At 45.9% G+C, this 18111-nt stretch overlaps 8 non-coding genes across 8 annotated transcripts; all 8 read right to left on the bottom strand.

The window, feature by feature from the left end:
- Window positions 1-1809: 1809 nt before the first annotated feature.
- Window positions 1810-2000, bottom strand: LOC130334244 (U2 spliceosomal RNA). The gene has a single exon (XR_008876079.1). It is a non-coding gene; the product is annotated as a U2 spliceosomal RNA (small nuclear RNA).
- A 2087-nt stretch (window positions 2001-4087) lies between these two features.
- On the bottom strand, window positions 4088-4278 carry LOC130334243 (U2 spliceosomal RNA). Its single transcript, XR_008876078.1, has one exon. It is a non-coding gene; the product is annotated as a U2 spliceosomal RNA (small nuclear RNA).
- A 2092-nt stretch (window positions 4279-6370) lies between these two features.
- Window positions 6371-6561, bottom strand: LOC130334242 (U2 spliceosomal RNA). The gene has a single exon (XR_008876077.1). It is a non-coding gene; the product is annotated as a U2 spliceosomal RNA (small nuclear RNA).
- A 2094-nt stretch (window positions 6562-8655) lies between these two features.
- On the bottom strand, window positions 8656-8846 carry LOC130334241 (U2 spliceosomal RNA). The gene has a single exon (XR_008876076.1). It is a non-coding gene; the product is annotated as a U2 spliceosomal RNA (small nuclear RNA).
- Window positions 8847-10945: 2099 nt separating this feature from the next.
- LOC130334240 (U2 spliceosomal RNA) lies at window positions 10946-11136 on the bottom strand. The gene has a single exon (XR_008876075.1). It is a non-coding gene; the product is annotated as a U2 spliceosomal RNA (small nuclear RNA).
- Window positions 11137-13220: 2084 nt separating this feature from the next.
- LOC130334239 (U2 spliceosomal RNA) lies at window positions 13221-13411 on the bottom strand. The gene has a single exon (XR_008876074.1). It is a non-coding gene; the product is annotated as a U2 spliceosomal RNA (small nuclear RNA).
- Window positions 13412-15496: 2085 nt separating this feature from the next.
- LOC130334237 (U2 spliceosomal RNA) lies at window positions 15497-15687 on the bottom strand. The gene has a single exon (XR_008876073.1). It is a non-coding gene; the product is annotated as a U2 spliceosomal RNA (small nuclear RNA).
- A 2090-nt stretch (window positions 15688-17777) lies between these two features.
- LOC130334235 (U2 spliceosomal RNA) lies at window positions 17778-17968 on the bottom strand. The gene has a single exon (XR_008876071.1). It is a non-coding gene; the product is annotated as a U2 spliceosomal RNA (small nuclear RNA).
- Window positions 17969-18111: the final 143 nt, after the last annotated feature.

Raw genomic sequence — 18111 nt, 5'->3', positions numbered from 1 at the left:
TGCATAGGAAACACACACACAAGCACACACCTACCTTTGTTGCCTGCAGATGCCTCCTTGGCTGTCCCCAAACGGTATCAAACCAACACCCACGGGAAGCTGTAAGCATAGAGGACATGCCTGCACCCCATTGGACTTACCTGTGTGGGTTAAATCCGGGTTATTTGACAACCTATGGCGGTGATGGTTCTGCTCAGGCAGAGCAGTGCTGATGCTCCTCATAAAGCTGTCGCTGCTGTGAAGGTTCTAGGTGACATCACAAATCCCTATGGTTACATACACAACAAAGCTGGGTTGTTGTTGTTTACACTCTGCAAGGCCTGTGGAAGTGAGTGACATCATAGCACTGTAGTTCTGAGGGTTCTAGATGGATGCAACAATCTCCTGTTGCTTCTATGAAGGCCATAATAGACGACATCACCAAACAGCTCCATAGTCACATACACAGCAAAGGAGAGATGTTGTTTACACCTAGTGATGTCAGTGGTATTGAGTGACATCACAGCACAGTGCTAAGGCTCCTGGGCCTGGACACAGCAGCGGCTGCAATATCTCAACGGAGAATACGTTTATATATATGTGTGTGTGTGCGCGTATATATATATATATATATATATATATATATATATATATATATATTTCTCCGCCGAAATCACTTTTAAACCCATTTCCACCTTTTTTTCCCTTCTCTTCCTCTTACTTTTTTTTCACGTTTTTTTACGTTTTTCTCCTTTTCGCCTCTTTTCTGGGCGTATTATTCTTCTTTTTCTTCTTTTTTTTCGTCTAATGCATACCCCATCAGTGCAGCAATGCTTATTCAATACCGCCAGCAGATGGAGACACTGGGGGATAATTTTCTAAGGATTTATACTGATTTTTCCTGTCTGAATTTGTCGCACAGAAAGTTGCAGGCCAAATATGTGTGACATTTCTGCGACTTTAGCTTCTAGAGCATTTTTACAACATTATACATAGGTGCTGAATACATAAAAAGCGACTGTTCAGCGACAGACAAGTCGCATCGGCTGAAAGTAGGCCAGAATGTCAGTCCATGTTGGAGCAGGTTTAGATACAGTCTAAAGTATAGATCTCAAAGTCTGTGCACAGAATTTAGCAAGGGCCTCGCACCTTCTGATGCATCAGGTAGGTGCACAATAGCATAGCCTAACCCTCTGTACTTTGGTCTATATTGATGCGGGACATAGACAGCCAGCTGATGACCAATCCATTAGTGCAATGGATGGCTGGAAGCATTTGTCTTTGCCTTTGCAATACCACAGAAGCAATGCATGGTCAATGTACAGCAATGACACACCTGTGTGAACAGCCAGGAGACCCCCCCCATGTTATGTTACATAGTTACATAGTTAGTACGGTCGAAAAAAGACATATGTCCATCAAGTTCAACCAGGGAATTAAGGGGTAGGGGTGTGGCGCGATATTGGGGAAGGGATGAGATTTTATATTTCTTCATAAGCATTAATCTTATTTTGTCAATTAGGAACATTCAGCACCCACCCGCTATCAAGGCAGCTGCCTATCATGTCATGCCCTACCTGCACAGGTGTGCTGGCTACTCAAATGATCCAATTAAGGAGGCCATTTAGTCAGCAGCAGCAGAAGTCCTGTGCCTGGACGCTCCAACAGCGGCCAGACACAAGCAGAAGCAGAAGCAGCAGAAGCAGCAGCAGCACCACCTTTTGTTTTTTGGCTGCAGCAGCAGCAGCAAGGCCCACAGGGCTGGCTAGCTGGCTAGCCAGCAAGCAGGTAGCAATGAAAGTAGGAATCTTTCTTTTTAACCCTGTAAGGGGGTGGTGCACTGTACCCGAAGATACTGCCATATCGGGTCAATGCATAGGGCGACGGAAGCAAGCTTCGAAATCGGCCCCCGTTCTCAAAAATCCATTTAATATATGGTCCCCAGATAGGGGACGTATCAGATATTAAACTGATAAGAACAGATACTACACTTGATCTTAGCCAAAAGGCCGAGAAGCGATAACCGTGAAAGGGGCGGGCCCAACAAGATCCCCTTCATGGGCACTATCACTGCTTGCTGTCAGGGAGGCTGCCAGACAATTTTCCATGCACACTCTGGGCTGGGGGGCAGTCAACCACCAGTACACACAGCAGAACCTAAACCCATACCATTATTGCTAAGCAGCAAGACAGGGGCCCATTGCACTCCCACGGGGCCTTTTTAAATGCAATCCATAACCCGGATTTGCCAGGAACCCTTCTTACTCCTCCTACTTGCATGTGACACTGGGCTTAGGATCTGCATAGGAAACACACACACAAGCACACACCTACCTTTGTTGCCTGCAGATGCCTCCTTGGCTGTCCCCAAACGGTATCAAACCAACACCCACGGGAAGCTGTAAGCATAGAGGACATGCCTGCACCCCATTGGACTTACCTGTGTGGGTTAAATCCGGGTTATTTGACAACCTATGGCGGTGATGGTTCTGCTCAGGCAGAGCAGTGCTGATGCTCCTCATAAAGCTGTCGCTGCTGTGAAGGTTCTAGGTGACATCACAAATCCCTATGGTTACATACACAACAAAGCTGGGTTGTTGTTGTTTACACTCTGCAAGGCCTGTGGAAGTGAGTGACATCATAGCACTGTAGTTCTGAGGGTTCTAGATGGATGCAACAATCTCCTGTTGCTTCTATGAAGGCCATAATAGACGACATCACCAAACAGCTCCATAGTCACATACACAGCAAAGGAGAGATGTTGTTTACACCTAGTGATGTCAGTGGTATTGAGTGACATCACAGCACAGTGCTAAGGCTCCTGGGCCTGGACACAGCAGCGGCTGCAATATCTCAACGGAGAATACGTTTATATATATGTGTGTGTGTGCGCGTATATATATATATATATATATATATATATATATATATATATATATTTCTCCGCCGAAATCACTTTTAAACCCATTTCCACCTTTTTTTCCCTTCTCTTCCTCTTACTTTTTTTTCACGTTTTTTTACGTTTTTCTCCTTTTCGCCTCTTTTCTGGGCGTATTATTCTTCTTTTTCTTCTTTTTTTTCGTCTAATGCATACCCCATCAGTGCAGCAATGCTTATTCAATACCGCCAGCAGATGGAGACACTGGGGGATAATTTTCTAAGGATTTATACTGATTTTTCCTGTCTGAATTTGTCGCACAGAAAGTTGCAGGCCAAATATGTGTGACATTTCTGCGACTTTAGCTTCTAGAGCATTTTTACAACATTATACATAGGTGCTGAATACATAAAAAGCGACTGTTCAGCGACAGACAAGTCGCATCGGCTGAAAGTAGGCCAGAATGTCAGTCCATGTTGGAGCAGGTTTAGATACAGTCTAAAGTATAGATCTCAAAGTCTGTGCACAGAATTTAGCAAGGGCCTCGCACCTTCTGATGCATCAGGTAGGTGCACAATAGCATAGCCTAACCCTCTGTACTTTGGTCTATATTGATGCGGGACATAGACAGCCAGCTGATGACCAATCCATTAGTGCAATGGATGGCTGGAAGCATTTGTCTTTGCCTTTGCAATACCACAGAAGCAATGCATGGTCAATGTACAGCAATGACACACCTGTGTGAACAGCCAGGAGACCCCCCCCATGTTATGTTACATAGTTACATAGTTAGTACGGTCGAAAAAGACATATGTCCATCAAGTTCAACCAGGGAATTAAGGGGTAGGGGTGTGGCGCGATATTGGGGAAGGGATGAGATTTTATATTTCTTCATAAGCATTAATCTTATTTTGTCAATTAGGAACATTCAGCACCCACCCGCTATCAAGGCAGCTGCCTATCATGTCATGCCCTACCTGCACAGGTGTGCTGGCTACTCAAATGATCCAATTAAGGAGGCCATTTAGTCAGCAGCAGCAGAAGTCCTGTGCCTGGACGCTCCAACAGCGGCCAGACACAAGCAGAAGCAGAAGCAGCAGAAGCAGCAGCAGCACCACCTTTTGTTTTTTGGCTGCAGCAGCAGCAGCAAGGCCCACAGGGCTGGCTAGCTGGCTAGCCAGCAAGCAGGTAGCAATGAAAGTAGGAATCTTTCTTTTTAACCCTGTAAGGGGGTGGTGCACTGTACCCGAAGATACTGCCATATCGGGTCAATGCATAGGGCGACGGAAGCAAGCTTCGAAATCGGCCCCCGTTCTCAAAAATCCATTTAATATATGGTCCCCAGATAGGGGACGTATCAGATATTAAACTGATAAGAACAGATACTACACTTGATCTTAGCCAAAAGGCCGAGAAGCGATAACCGTGAAAGGGGCGGGCCCAACAAGGTCCCCTTCATGGGCACTATCACTGCTTGCTGTCAGGGAGGCTGCCAGACAATTTTCCATGCACACTCTGGGCTGGGGGGCAGTCAACCACCAGTACACACAGCAGAACCTAAACCCATACCATTATTGCTAAGCAGCAAGACAGGGGCCCATTGCACTCCCACGGGGCCTTTTTAAATGCAATCCATAACCCGGATTTGCCAGGAACCCTTCTTACTCCTCCTACTTGCATGTGACACTGGGCTTAGGATCTGCATAGGAAACACACACACAAGCACACACCTACCTTTGTTGCCTGCAGATGCCTCCTTGGCTGTCCCCAAACGGTATCAAACCAACACCCACGGGAAGCTGTAAGCATAGAGGACATGCCTGCACCCCATTGGACTTACCTGTGTGGGTTAAATCCGGGTTATTTGACAACCTATGGCGGTGATGGTTCTGCTCAGGCAGAGCAGTGCTGATGCTCCTCATAAAGCTGTCGCTGCTGTGAAGGTTCTAGGTGACATCACAAATCCCTATGGTTACATACACAACAAAGCTGGGTTGTTGTTGTTTACACTCTGCAAGGCCTGTGGAAGTGAGTGACATCATAGCACTGTAGTTCTGAGGGTTCTAGATGGATGCAACAATCTCCTGTTGCTTCTATGAAGGCCATAATAGACGACATCACCAAACAGCTCCATAGTCACATACACAGCAAAGGAGAGATGTTGTTTACACCTAGTGATGTCAGTGGTATTGAGTGACATCACAGCACAGTGCTAAGGCTCCTGGGCCTGGACACAGCAGCGGCTGCAATATCTCAACGGAGAATACGTTTATATATATGTGTGTGTGTGCGCGTATATATATATATATATATATATATATATATATATATATATATATATTTCTCCGCCGAAATCACTTTTAAACCCATTTCCACCTTTTTTTCCCTTCTCTTCCTCTTACTTTTTTTTCACGTTTTTTTACGTTTTTCTCCTTTTCGCCTCTTTTCTGGGCGTATTATTCTTCTTTTTCTTCTTTTTTTTCGTCTAATGCATACCCCATCAGTGCAGCAATGCTTATTCAATACCGCCAGCAGATGGAGACACTGGGGGATAATTTTCTAAGGATTTATACTGATTTTTCCTGTCTGAATTTGTCGCACAGAAAGTTGCAGGCCAAATATGTGTGACATTTCTGCGACTTTAGCTTCTAGAGCATTTTTACAACATTATACATAGGTGCTGAATACATAAAAAGCGACTGTTCAGCGACAGACAAGTCGCATCGGCTGAAAGTAGGCCAGAATGTCAGTCCATGTTGGAGCAGGTTTAGATACAGTCTAAAGTATAGATCTCAAAGTCTGTGCACAGAATTTAGCAAGGGCCTCGCACCTTCTGATGCATCAGGTAGGTGCACAATAGCATAGCCTAACCCTCTGTACTTTGGTCTATATTGATGCGGGACATAGACAGCCAGCTGATGACCAATCCATTAGTGCAATGGATGGCTGGAAGCATTTGTCTTTGCCTTTGCAATACCACAGAAGCAATGCATGGTCAATGTACAGCAATGACACACCTGTGTGAACAGCCAGGAGACCACCCCCCCATGTTATGTTACATAGTTACATAGTTAGTACGGTCGAAAAAAGACATATGTCCATCAAGTTCAACCAGGGAATTAAGGGGTAGGGGTGTGGCGCGATATTGGGGAAGGGATGAGATTTTATATTTCTTCATAAGCATTAATCTTATTTTGTCAATTAGGAACATTCAGCACCCACCCGCTATCAAGGCAGCTGCCTATCATGTCATGCCCTACCTGCACAGGTGTGCTGGCTACTCAAATGATCCAATTAAGGAGGCCATTTAGTCAGCAGCAGCAGAAGTCCTGTGCCTGGACGCTCCAACAGCGGCCAGACACAAGCAGAAGCAGAAGCAGCAGAAGCAGCAGCAGCACCACCTTTTGTTTTTTGGCTGCAGCAGCAGCAGCAAGGCCCACAGGGCTGGCTAGCTGGCTAGCCAGCAAGCAGGTAGCAATGAAAGTAGGAATCTTTCTTTTTAACCCTGTAAGGGGGTGGTGCACTGTACCCGAAGATACTGCCATATCGGGTCAATGCATAGGGCGACGGAAGCAAGCTTCGAAATCGGCCCCCGTTCTCAAAAATCCATTTAATATATGGTCCCCAGATAGGGGACGTATCAGATATTAAACTGATAAGAACAGATACTACACTTGATCTTAGCCAAAAGGCCGAGAAGCGATAACCGTGAAAGGGGCGGGCCCAACAAGGTCCCCTTCATGGGCACTATCACTGCTTGCTGTCAGGGAGGCTGCCAGACAATTTTCCATGCACACTCTGGGCTGGGGGGCAGTCAACCACCAGTACACACAGCAGAACCTAAACCCATACCATTATTGCTAAGCAGCAAGACAGGGGCCCATTGCACTCCCACGGGGCCTTTTTAAATGCAATCCATAACCCGGATTTGCCAGGAACCCTTCTTACTCCTCCTACTTGCATGTGACACTGGGCTTAGGATCTGCATAGGAAACACACACACAAGCACACACCTACCTTTGTTGCCTGCAGATGCCTCCTTGGCTGTCCCCAAACGGTATCAAACCAACACCCACGGGAAGCTGTAAGCATAGAGGACAACATGCCTGCACCCCATTGGACTTACCTGTGTGGGTTAAATCCGGGTTATTTGACAACCTATGGCGGTGATGGTTCTGCTCAGGCAGAGCAGTGCTGATGCTCCTCATAAAGCTGTCGCTGCTGTGAAGGTTCTAGGTGACATCACAAATCCCTATGGTTACATACACAACAAAGCTGGGTTGTTGTTGTTTACACTCTGCAAGGCCTGTGGAAGTGAGTGACATCATAGCACTGTAGTTCTGAGGGTTCTAGATGGATGCAACAATCTCCTGTTGCTTCTATGAAGGCCATAATAGACGACATCACCAAACAGCTCCATAGTCACATACACAGCAAAGGAGAGATGTTGTTTACACCTAGTGATGTCAGTGGTATTGAGTGACATCACAGCACAGTGCTAAGGCTCCTGGGCCTGGACACAGCAGCGGCTGCAATATCTCAACGGAGAATACGTTTATATATATGTGTGTGTGTGCGCGTATATATATATATATATATATATATATATATATATATATATATATATACTCCGCCGAAATCACTTTTAAACCCATTTCCACCTTTTTTTCCCTTCTCTTCCTCTTACTTTTTTTTCACGTTTTTTTACGTTTTTCTCCTTTTCGCCTCTTTTCTGGGCGTATTATTCTTCTTTTTCTTCTTTTTTTTCGTCTAATGCATACCCCATCAGTGCAGCAATGCTTATTCAATACCGCCAGCAGATGGAGACACTGGGGGATAATTTTCTAAGGATTTATACTGATTTTTCCTGTCTGAATTTGTCGCACAGAAAGTTGCAGGCCAAATATGTGTGACATTTCTGCGACTTTAGCTTCTAGAGCATTTTTACAACATTATACATAGGTGCTGAATACATAAAAAGCGACTGTTCAGCGACAGACAAGTCGCATCGGCTGAAAGTAGGCCAGAATGTCAGTCCATGTTGGAGCAGGTTTAGATACAGTCTAAAGTATAGATCTCAAAGTCTGTGCACAGAATTTAGCAAGGGCCTCGCACCTTCTGATGCATCAGGTAGGTGCACAATAGCATAGCCTAACCCTCTGTACTTTGGTCTATATTGATGCGGGACATAGACAGCCAGCTGATGACCAATCCATTAGTGCAATGGATGGCTGGAAGCATTTGTCTTTGCCTTTGCAATACCACAGAAGCAATGCATGGTCAATGTACAGCAATGACACACCTGTGTGAACAGCCAGGAGACCACCCCCCCATGTTATGTTACATAGTTACATAGTTAGTACGGTCGAAAAAAGACATATGTCCATCAAGTTCAACCAGGGAATTAAGGGGTAGGGGTGTGGCGCGATATTGGGGAAGGGATGAGATTTTATATTTCTTCATAAGCATTAATCTTATTTTGTCAATTAGGAACATTCAGCACCCACCCGCTATCAAGGCAGCTGCCTATCATGTCATGCCCTACCTGCACAGGTGTGCTGGCTACTCAAATGATCCAATTAAGGAGGCCATTTAGTCAGCAGCAGCAGAAGTCCTGTGCCTGGACGCTCCAACAGCGGCCAGACACAAGCAGAAGCAGAAGCAGCAGAAGCAGCAGCAGCACCACCTTTTGTTTTTTGGCTGCAGCAGCAGCAGCAAGGCCCACAGGGCTGGCTAGCTGGCTAGCCAGCAAGCAGGTAGCAATGAAAGTAGGAATCTTTCTTTTTAACCCTGTAAGGGGGTGGTGCACTGTACCCGAAGATACTGCCATATCGGGTCAATGCATAGGGCGACGGAAGCAAGCTTCGAAATCGGCCCCCGTTCTCAAAAATCCATTTAATATATGGTCCCCAGATAGGGGACGTATCAGATATTAAACTGATAAGAACAGATACTACACTTGATCTTAGCCAAAAGGCCGAGAAGCGATAACCGTGAAAGGGGCGGGCCCAACAAGGTCCCCTTCATGGGCACTATCACTGCTTGCTGTCAGGGAGGCTGCCAGACAATTTTCCATGCACACTCTGGGCTGGGGGGCAGTCAACCACCAGTACACACAGCAGAACCTAAACCCATACCATTATTGCTAAGCAGCAAGACAGGGGCCCATTGCACTCCCACGGGGCCTTTTTAAATGCAATCCATAACCCGGATTTGCCAGGAACCCTTCTTACTCCTCCTACTTGCATGTGACACTGGGCTTAGGATCTGCATAGGAAACACACACACAAGCACACACCTACCTTTGTTGCCTGCAGATGCCTCCTTGGCTGTCCCCAAACGGTATCAAACCAACACCCACGGGAAGCTGTAAGCATAGAGGACATGCCTGCACCCCATTGGACTTACCTGTGTGGGTTAAATCCGGGTTATTTGACAACCTATGGCGGTGATGGTTCTGCTCAGGCAGAGCAGTGCTGATGCTCCTCATAAAGCTGTCGCTGCTGTGAAGGTTCTAGGTGACATCACAAATCCCTATGGTTACATACACAACAAAGCTGGGTTGTTGTTGTTTACACTCTGCAAGGCCTGTGGAAGTGAGTGACATCATAGCACTGTAGTTCTGAGGGTTCTAGATGGATGCAACAATCTCCTGTTGCTTCTATGAAGGCCATAATAGACGACATCACCAAACAGCTCCATAGTCACATACACAGCAAAGGAGAGATGTTGTTTACACCTAGTGATGTCAGTGGTATTGAGTGACATCACAGCACAGTGCTAAGGCTCCTGGGCCTGGACACAGCAGCGGCTGCAATATCTCAACGGAGAATACGTTTATATATATGTGTGTGTGTGCGCGTATATATATATATATATATATATATATATATATATATATATATATATTTCTCCGCCGAAATCACTTTTAAACCCATTTCCACCTTTTTTTCCCTTCTCTTCCTCTTACTTTTTTTTCACGTTTTTTTACGTTTTTCTCCTTTTCGCCTCTTTTCTGGGCGTATTATTCTTCTTTTTCTTCTTTTTTTTCGTCTAATGCATACCCCATCAGTGCAGCAATGCTTATTCAATACCGCCAGCAGATGGAGACACTGGGGGATAATTTTCTAAGGATTTATACTGATTTTTCCTGTCTGAATTTGTCGCACAGAAAGTTGCAGGCCAAATATGTGTGACATTTCTGCGACTTTAGCTTCTAGAGCATTTTTACAACATTATACATAGGTGCTGAATACATAAAAAGCGACTGTTCAGCGACAGACAAGTCGCATCGGCTGAAAGTAGGCCAGAATGTCAGTCCATGTTGGAGCAGGTTTAGATACAGTCTAAAGTATAGATCTCAAAGTCTGTGCACAGAATTTAGCAAGGGCCTCGCACCTTCTGATGCATCAGGTAGGTGCACAATAGCATAGCCTAACCCTCTGTACTTTGGTCTATATTGATGCGGGACATAGACAGCCAGCTGATGACCAATCCATTAGTGCAATGGATGGCTGGAAGCATTTGTCTTTGCCTTTGCAATACCACAGAAGCAATGCATGGTCAATGTACAGCAATGACACACCTGTGTGAACAGCCAGGAGACCCCCCCCATGTTATGTTACATAGTTACATAGTTAGTACGGTCGAAAAAAGACATATGTCCATCAAGTTCAACCAGGGAATTAAGGGGTAGGGGTGTGGCGCGATATTGGGGAAGGGATGAGATTTTATATTTCTTCATAAGCATTAATCTTATTTTGTCAATTAGGAACATTCAGCACCCACCCGCTATCAAGGCAGCTGCCTATCATGTCATGCCCTACCTGCACAGGTGTGCTGGCTACTCAAATGATCCAATTAAGGAGGCCATTTAGTCAGCAGCAGCAGAAGTCCTGTGCCTGGACGCTCCAACAGCGGCCAGACACAAGCAGAAGCAGAAGCAGCAGAAGCAGCAGAAGCAGCAGCAGCACCACCTTTTGTTTTTTGGCTGCAGCAGCAGCAGCAAGGCCCACAGGGCTGGCTAGCTGGCTAGCCAGCAAGCAGGTAGCAATGAAAGTAGGAATCTTTCTTTTTAACCCTGTAAGGGGGTGGTGCACTGTACCCGAAGATACTGCCATATCGGGTCAATGCATAGGGCGACGGAAGCAAGCTTCGAAATCGGCCCCCGTTCTCAAAAATCCATTTAATATATGGTCCCCAGATAGGGGACGTATCAGATATTAAACTGATAAGAACAGATACTACACTTGATCTTAGCCAAAAGGCCGAGAAGCGATAACCGTGAAAGGGGCGGGCCCAACAAGGTCCCCTTCATGGGCACTATCACTGCTTGCTGTCAGGGAGGCTGCCAGACAATTTTCCATGCACACTCTGGGCTGGGGGGCAGTCAACCACCAGTACACACAGCAGAACCTAAACCCATACCATTATTGCTAAGCAGCAAGACAGGGGCCCATTGCACTCCCACGGGGCCTTTTTAAATGCAATCCATAACCCGGATTTGCCAGGAACCCTTCTTACTCCTCCTACTTGCATGTGACACTGGGCTTAGGATCTGCATAGGAAACACACACACAAGCACACACCTACCTTTGTTGCCTGCAGATGCCTCCTTGGCTGTCCCCAAACGGTATCAAACCAACACCCACGGGAAGCTGTAAGCATAGAGGACATGCCTGCACCCCATTGGACTTACCTGTGTGGGTTAAATCCGGGTTATTTGACAACCTATGGCGGTGATGGTTCTGCTCAGGCAGAGCAGTGCTGATGCTCCTCATAAAGCTGTCGCTGCTGTGAAGGTTCTAGGTGACATCACAAATCCCTATGGTTACATACACAACAAAGCTGGGTTGTTGTTGTTTACACTCTGCAAGGCCTGTGGAAGTGAGTGACATCATAGCACTGTAGTTCTGAGGGTTCTAGATGGATGCAACAATCTCCTGTTGCTTCTATGAAGGCCATAATAGACGACATCACCAAACAGCTCCATAGTGACATACACAGCAAAGGAGAGATGTTGTTTACACCTAGTGATGTCAGTGGTATTGAGTGACATCACAGCACAGTGCTAAGGCTCCTGGGCCTGGACACAGCAGCGGCTGCAATATCTCAACGGAGAATACGTTTATATATATGTGTGTGTGTGCGCGTATATATATATATATATATATATATATATATATATATATATTTCTCCGCCGAAATCACTTTTAAACCCATTTCCACCTTTTTTTCCCTTCTCTTCCTCTTACTTTTTTTTCACGTTTTTTTACGTTTTTCTCCTTTTCGCCTCTTTTCTGGGCGTATTATTCTTCTTTTTCTTCTTTTTTTTCGTCTAATGCATACCCCATCAGTGCAGCAATGCTTATTCAATACCGCCAGCAGATGGAGACACTGGGGGATAATTTTCTAAGGATTTATACTGATTTTTCCTGTCTGAATTTGTCGCACAGAAAGTTGCAGGCCAAATATGTGTGACATTTCTGCGACTTTAGCTTCTAGAGCATTTTTACAACATTATACATAGGTGCTGAATACATAAAAAGCGACTGTTCAGCGACAGACAAGTCGCATCGGCTGAAAGTAGGCCAGAATGTCAGTCCATGTTGGAGCAGGTTTAGATACAGTCTAAAGTATAGATCTCAAAGTCTGTACACAGAATTTAGCAAGGGCCTCGCACCTTCTGATGCATCAGGTAGGTGCACAATAGCATAGCCTAACCCTCTGTACTTTGGTCTATATTGATGCGGGACATAGACAGCCAGCTGATGACCAATCCATTAGTGCAATGGATGGCTGGAAGCATTTGTCTTTGCCTTTGCAATACCACAGAAGCAATGCATGGTCAATGTACAGCAATGACACACCTGTGTGAACAGCCAGGAGACCCCCCCCATGTTATGTTACATAGTTACATAGTTAGTACGGTCGAAAAAAGACATATGTCCATCAAGTTCAACCAGGGAATTAAGGGGTAGGGGTGTGGCGCGATATTGGGGAAGGGATGAGATTTTATATTTCTTCATAAGCATTAATCTTATTTTGTCAATTAGGAACATTCAGCACCCACCCGCTATCAAGGCAGCTGCCTATCATGTCATGCCCTACCTGCACAGGTGTGCTGGCTACTCAAATGATCCAATTAAGGAGGCCATTTAGTCAGCAGCAGCAGAAGTCCTGTGCCTGGACGCTCCAACAGCGGCCAGACACAAGCAGAAGCAGAAGCAGCAGAAGCAGCAGCAGCACCACCTTTTGTTTTTTGGCTGCAGCAGCAGCAGCAAGGCCCACAGGGCTGGCTAGCTGGCTAGCCAGCAAGCAGGTAGCAATGAAAGTAGGAATCTTTCTTTTTAACCCTGTAAGGGGGTGGTGCACTGTACCCGAAGATACTGCCATATCGGGTCAATGCATAGGGCGACGGAAGCAAGCTTCGAAATCGGCCCCCGTTCTCAAAAATCCATTTAATATATGGTCCCCAGATAGGGGACGTATCAGATATTAAACTGATAAGAACAGATACTACACTTGATCTTAGCCAAAAGGCCGAGAAGCGATAACCGTGAAAGGGGCGGGCCCAACAAGGTCCCCTTCATGGGCACTATCACTGCTTGCTGTCAGGGAGGCTGCCAGACAATTTTCCATGCACACTCTGGGCTGGGGGGCAGTCAACCACCAGTACACACAGCAGAACCTAAACCCATACCATTATTGCTAAGCAGCAAGACAGGGGCCCATTGCACTCCCACGGGGCCTTTTTAAATGCAATCCATAACCCGGATTTGCCAGGAACCCTTCTTACTCCTCCTACTTGCATGTGACACTGGGCTTAGGATCTGCATAGGAAACACACACACAAGCACACACCTACCTTTGTTGCCTGCAGATGCCTCCTTGGCTGTCCCCAAACGGTATCAAACCAACACCCACGGGAAGCTGTAAGCATAGAGGACATGCCTGCACCCCATTGGACTTACCTGTGTGGGTTAAATCCGGGTTATTTGACAACCTATGGCGGTGATGGTTCTGCTCAGGCAGAGCAGTGCTGATGCTCCTCATAAAGCTGTCGCTGCTGTGAAGGTTCTAGGTGACATCACAAATCCCTATGGTTACATACACAACAAAGCTGGGTTGTTGTTGTTTACACTCTGCAAGGCCTGTGGAAGTGAGTGACATCATAGCACTGTAGTTCTGAGGGTTCTAGATGGATGCAACAATCTCCTGTTGCTTCTATGAAGGCCATAATAGACGACATCACCAAACAGCTCCATAGTCACATACACAGCAAAGGAGAGATGTTGTTTACACCTAGTGATGTCAGTGGTATTGAGTGACATCACAGCACAGTGCTAAGGCTCCTGGGCCTGGACACAGCAGCGGCTGCAATATCTCAACGGAGAATACGTTTATATATATGTGTGTGTGTGCGCGTATATATATATATATATATATATATATATATATATATATATTTCTCCGCCGAAATCACTTTTAAACCCATTTCCACCTTTTTTTCCCTTCTCTTCCTCTTACTTTTTTTTCACGTTTTTTTACGTTTTTCTCCTTTTCGCCTCTTTTCTGGGCGTATTATTCTTCTTTTTCTTCTTTTTTTTTCGTCTAATGCATACCCCATCAATGCAGCAATGCTTATTCAATACCGCCAGCAGATGGAGACACTGGGGGATAATTTTCTAAGGATTTATACTGATTTTTCCTGTCTGAATTTGTCGCACAGAAAGTTGCAGGCCAAATATGTGTGACATTTCTGCGACTTTAGCTTCTAGAGCATTTTTACAACATTATACATAGGTGCTGAATACATAAAAAGCGACTGTTCAGCGACAGACAAGTCGCATCGGCTGAAAGTAGGCCAGAATGTCAGTCCATGTTGGAGCAGGTTTAGATACAGTCTAAAGTATAGATCTCAAAGTCTGTGCACAGAATTTAGCAAGGGCCTCGCACCTTCTGATGCATCAGGTAGGTGCACAATAGCATAGCCTAACCCTCTGTACTTTGGTCTATATTGATGCGGGACATAGACAGCCAGCTGATGACCAATCCATTAGTGCAATGGATGGCTGGAAGCATTTGTCTTTGCCTTTGCAATACCACAGAAGCAATGCATGGTCAATGTACAGCAATGACACACCTGTGTGAACAGCCAGGAGACCCCCCCCATGTTATGTTACATAGTTACATAGTTAGTACGGTCGAAAAAAGACATATGTCCATCAAGTTCAACCAGGGAATTAAGGGGTAGGGGTGTGGCGCGATATTGGGGAAGGGATGAGATTTTATATTTCTTCATAAGCATTAATCTTATTTTGTCAATTAGGAACATTCAGCACCCACCCGCTATCAAGGCAGCTGCCTATCATGTCATGCCCTACCTGCACAGGTGTGCTGGCTACTCAAATGATCCAATTAAGGAGGCCATTTAGTCAGCAGCAGCAGAAGTCCTGTGCCTGGACGCTCCAACAGCGGCCAGACACAAGCAGAAGCAGAAGCAGCAGAAGCAGCAGCAGCACCACCTTTTGTTTTTTGGCTGCAGCAGCAGCAGCAAGGCCCACAGGGCTGGCTAGCTGGCTAGCCAGCAAGCAGGTAGCAATGAAAGTAGGAATCTTTCTTTTTAACCCTGTAAGGGGGTGGTGCACTGTACCCGAAGATACTGCCATATCGGGTCAATGCATAGGGCGACGGAAGCAAGCTTCGAAATCGGCCCCCGTTCTCAAAAATCCATTTAATATATGGTCCCCAGATAGGGGACGTATCAGATATTAAACTGATAAGAACAGATACTACACTTGATCTTAGCCAAAAGGCCGAGAAGCGATAACCGTGAAAGGGGCGGGCCCAACAAGGTCCCCTTCATGGGCACTATCACTGCTTGCTGTCAGGGAGGCTGCCAGACAATTTTCCATGCACACTCTGGGCTGGGGGGCAGTCAACCACCAGTACACACAGCAGAACCTAAACCCATACCATTATTGCTAAGCAGCAAGACAGGGGCCCATTGCACTCCCACGGGGCCTTTTTAAATGCAATCCATAACCCGGATTTGCCAGGAACCCTTCTTACTCCTCCTACTTGCATGTGACACTGGGCTTAGGATCTGCATAGGAAACACACACACAAGCACACACCTACCTTTGTTGCCTGCAGATGCCTCCTTGGCTGTCCCCAAACGGTATCAAACCAACACCCACGGGAAGCTGTACGCATAGAGGACATGCCTGCACCCCATTGGACTTACCTGTGTGGGTTAAATCCGGGTTATTTGACAACCTATGGCGGTGATGGTTCTGCTCAGGCAGAGCAGTGCTGATGCTCCTCATAAAGCTGTCGCTGCTGTGAAGGTTCTAGGTGACATCACAAATCCCTATGGTTACATACACAACAAAGCTGGGTTGTTGTTGTTTACACTCTGCAAGGCCTGTGGAAGTGAGTGACATCATAGCACTGTAGTTCTGAGGGTTCTAGATGGATGCAACAATCTCCTGTTGCTTCTATGAAGGCCATAATAGACGACATCACCAAACAGCTCCATAGTCACATACACAGCAAAGGAGAGATGTTGTTTACACCTAGTGATGTCAGTGGCATTGAGTGACATCACAGCACAGTGCTAAGGCTCCTGGGCCTGGACACAGCAGCGGCTGCAATATCTCAACGGAGAATACGTTTATATATATGTGTGTGTGTGCGCGTATATATATATATATATATATATATATATATATATATATATATATATTTCTCCGCCGAAATCACTTTTAAACCCATTTCCACCTTTTTTTCCCTTCTCTTCCTCTTACTTTTTTTTCACGTTTTTTTACGTTTTTCTCCTTTTCGCCTCTTTTCTGGGCGTATTATTCTTCTTTTTCTTCTTTTTTTTCGTCTAATGCATACCCCATCAGTGCAGCAATGCTTATTCAATACCGCCAGCAGATGGAGACACTGGGGGATAATTTTCTAAGGATTTATACTGATTTTTCCTGTCTGAATTTGTCGCACAGAAAGTTGCAGGCCAAATATGTGTGACATTTCTGCGACTTTAGCTTCTAGAGCATTTTTACAACATTATACATAGGTGCTGAATACATAAAAAGCGACTGTTCAGCGACAGACAAGTCGCATCGGCTGAAAGTAGGCCAGAATGTCAGTCCATGTTGGAGCAGGTTTAGATACAGTCTAAAGTATAGATCTCAAAGTCTGTGCACAGAATTTAGCAAGGGCCTCGCACCTTCTGATGCATCAGGTAGGTGCACAATAGCATAGCCTAACCCTCTGTACTTTGGTCTATATTGATGCGGGACATAGACAGCCAGCTGATGACCAATCCATTAGTGCAATGGATGGCTGGAAGCATTTGTCTTTGCCTTTGCAATACCACAGAAGCAATGCATGGTCAATGTACAGCAATGACACACCTGTGTGAACAGCCAGGAGACCCCCCCCATGTTATGTTACATAGTTACATAGTTAGTACGGTCGAAAAAAGACATATGTCCATCAAGTTCAACCAGGGAATTAAGGGGTAGGGGTGTGGCGCGATATTGGGGAAGGGATGAGATTTTATATTTCTTCATAAGCATTAATCTTATTTTGTCAATTAGGAACATTCAGCACCCACCCGCTATCAAGGCAGCTGCCTATCATGTCATGCCCTACCTGCACAGGTGTGCTGGCTACTCAAATGATCCAATTAAGGAGGCCATTTAGTCAGCAGCAGCAGAAGTCCTGTGCCTGGACGCTCCAACAGCGGCCAGACACAAGCAGAAGCAGAAGCAGCAGAAGCAGCAGCAGCACCACCTTTTGTTTTTTGGCTGCAGCAGCAGCAGCAAGGCCCACAGGGCTGGCTAGCTGGCTAGCCAGCAAGCAGGTAGCAATGAAAGTAGGAATCTTTCTTTTTAACCCTGTAAGGGGGTGGTGCACTGTACCCGAAGATACTGCCATATCGGGTCAATGCATAGGGCGACGGAAGCAAGCTTCGAAATCGGCCCCCGTTCTCAAAAATCCATTTAATATATGGTCCCCAGATAGGGGACGTATCAGATATTAAACTGATAAGAACAGATACTACACTTGATCTTAGCCAAAAGGCCGAGAAGCGATAACCGTGAAAGGGGCGGGCCCAACAAGGTCCCCTTCATGGGCACTATCACTGCTTGCTGTCAGGGAGGCTGCCAGACAATTTTCCATGCACACTCTGGGCTGGGGGGCAGTCAACCACCAGTACACACAGCAGAACCTAAACC

Source organism: Hyla sarda, unplaced genomic scaffold (assembly GCF_029499605.1).
Source record: "Hyla sarda isolate aHylSar1 unplaced genomic scaffold, aHylSar1.hap1 scaffold_431, whole genome shotgun sequence".
Lineage (NCBI taxonomy): Eukaryota > Metazoa > Chordata > Amphibia > Anura > Hylidae > Hyla > Hyla sarda.
The sequence above is the reverse complement of the archived record's forward strand: the minus strand, read 5'-3'. Positions and strand labels throughout refer to the sequence as shown.